Raw genomic sequence first — 2765 nt, forward strand, 5'->3', positions numbered from 1 at the left:
AAGAGCAGAGCTGACCCTCTCCTCTACCAGGTACACCTTGTTCTCAGGTGTTCAATCACTTCTGGGTTTGTGTTTAAATCAATTGAAGTACAATGCAGTGGAAATATTTTCCCTTTGGGACCTCTGATTTCCAGAAGACATAGTTCCCCTTGTTAGCCAGAAATGAACTGTAAAAATCGTACCTCAGCCCAGATGAATTCTGACTGTACTTGAGACTTTAACCTAATAAAACTGTTAATTTTATACTCTGGCATAAAAAGAAAAAAAATGAACAATTTTTACATTATGTAAGGCAACATCTCCCATTTTGGCACCCTTTGTACCACTCAATGTTGAGTTCAGACATTTCAAATTTTAATTTGGACATATATGTGGACTTCCACAAACTTGTAAGTAGAGCCATGATTTCCAGCTCAGGTGACCTGGCCTGCCTGGCTCTCCTTGCTTACCAACCATGGGGCTGGTAAAACAATGCAATTTCTTTTATCAAAAAGTCCTGACTCCAAAGATCTGTCACTGCAAACAGTCATGGGAGCAAATCACATGCGAGCCTAAAAAAATCAATATTGAAGAATAAATTGAACTATAATAGCATGTCTGTCTGGTTATTTAAAAATAGATGAACAAAGAAAATGCAAAGCACACGAAGCAGCCAAGAAAGGTTTACAGAGATTACTCAAAGGCTGAAAAATTGCAAGGAAACTCCCCTTCTAGAAACAGCCTGGCTCAACACCCTCTGAAATCAGAGAAATGGCTTGTTCCCATGACTTTGAAAGTTTTCTCAAACAAATAATTTGTGTCTTCCCAAACACGAAGAGATAGCTAATTTCCTTTTTTTTGCTTATATGCTCCTACTAAGGCCCATTGATAGTGCCCATATAAGGCAAAGGGAAGGGCCTTGGACATGTAACAATTCAGCCTTCAGGCCATGAACTTTCAAGGAAATGGCACACAGTGAGCTTGTCCCAAGAGGCCTTATTTAATTTGCAGAACTATGGACAGATTCAAGAGGTTCTACTGAATATTGCTATCAAACCTCTGAACTGTTATAAGCATCTTTTGGTGATACGTTTGAGGCTTCTTCTAACATTCTACAGAAGATGCAGTTTTCCTTTACACTCCACAGGGTACTTCAAAAGTCTGCAAGGGTTATAATTTTCTAGTAAATATCATTGTATCAAACATTTATTTTAAAATTATCTTTCAAAAGAAAAAGTAATGAAAAGCCAACAAATAATAAACACTTAGAAAACAAGGTTTTGACTATCAAGACAAAGTGGAGACAGCTGAAAAAAAAATATTATATGTGAATATAGTGAAACTCAAGGGTTCGTAACAAAATTAATGACATTAACGAAGCACTAGCAGGAATCTATAAATAATTACACATTAAAAGCTTCTAAAAGTGACGCTTTAGTTGGACATACATCTCTTGACATCTAGATCCATAGGAATAAACCTTTCTGGGTGCCATAGCAGAGTCAGCAGCTTTTCTCTAGAAACTAACTTTAAAATGCTAATAATTTTTAAATAGTTATCTCTGAATTATTCCTAGAATTATTCTGTGCAGCTGCTCCATTTCTCATTTCTTTTAGGGTTGTCCTCACTGGGCAGGGGGAACCTGTGAGCTCCAACTTGATCAGCTGTTCCTTAGAACCTGGCCAGGGGATCCATCATGGGAAGGGCTGATCTGATACCAGTTCCCTAAATATTGTGCTTGAATCAGCTCCTGGTTCAGTGGTTATCAGAAGCCTGAAGAGATTTTCCTGAAGAAGCTGAAATAAATGAGGTGTGTTAGCTTGTTTTAAAAGAAGTCCACCCTGCTTTTAATGAGCTAATTACCCTGCAGTCTTATTGCTGGTTATGCTTTTCTAATGCATTGTGAAATCTGCTGAATCTAGAGGCAGAGCAATTATGACACCTCAGGTTCGTTTGTGATTACGGTTTGTCACTGTGTAAGCAGTGACTGTTCTCACAACTCACATTGCATCAGAGAAACTCAGAGCATTTTATGAAGACTGAGAACAGTTGGAAGAATATATCAATTATTAATAAGATACATTCTTATGTTTGAACATTATATGCTGTCTTTTCTTCTCAGATTGTTTTCCAATATACAAATACACTAACAGCTTCATTTTCTGTGGTACTGTATAGAGTCTGTGATGAATCTAATAGGGTTTAGGGTAGCAAGCAAAACTATGGTTGCTAGAGAAAATGACAGAAACCACTCTGAGATGCACAAAGTAAATACTCAGAATTTGGCTTAGGATATGGAAGCTAAAATCTGCGTACTCTTGGAAATGAAATAATGCCGTTTTTAATGGCTGCGGTGTCAAGGGTATGCCCTTACAACTGTTTAAACACAACTCCTATTAGCACCAGTCTGGATTTTATGTTAACACAAGGTCAGAGAGATGAGTCATGCACAGAGCAGTAATAGCGGATCACTGAACCCACACCCGGGTGAGTGTCCTCTGCACTAGCTGGGCATTAATGGTGTGTGACCGCTCTGCTTAAGGTGGCACAGCTGCAGCACTCAGCAGTGACAGGATGGATTTTCTCTCTGTCTGCAGCAGAGAGCATGCACTCCCATCCTGGGTCACATGAAGGATGGGCAAACGTGCGGAGGAAGGGCAAGGTTTAGGTAGGGACAGGCAGCTACATCACTCTGCTCATTCTTGGGTTCTGTGCAGTAGATAAGGGTTTTGGATATGGGAAAATAGCTGATACAGGGGTTTGGCACATATGTGAGAGAAGGCAGC

The 2765-nt window shown here is 39.3% G+C and overlaps 1 long non-coding RNA gene across 1 annotated transcript; it reads right to left on the bottom strand.

The window, feature by feature from the left end:
* Positions 1–470: 470 nt before the first annotated feature.
* Positions 471–1919, bottom strand: LOC137469939 (uncharacterized). Its single transcript, XR_010996808.1, has 3 exons — positions 1843–1919; positions 1037–1140; positions 471–551 (listed from the first exon to the last, which is right to left on the bottom strand). It is a non-coding gene; the product is annotated as an uncharacterized lncRNA (long non-coding RNA).
* Positions 1920–2765: the final 846 nt, after the last annotated feature.

The sequence above is a fragment of the Anomalospiza imberbis genome, chromosome 3, assembly GCF_031753505.1.
Source record: "Anomalospiza imberbis isolate Cuckoo-Finch-1a 21T00152 chromosome 3, ASM3175350v1, whole genome shotgun sequence".
Classification (NCBI taxonomy): Eukaryota; Metazoa; Chordata; class Aves; order Passeriformes; family Viduidae; genus Anomalospiza; species Anomalospiza imberbis.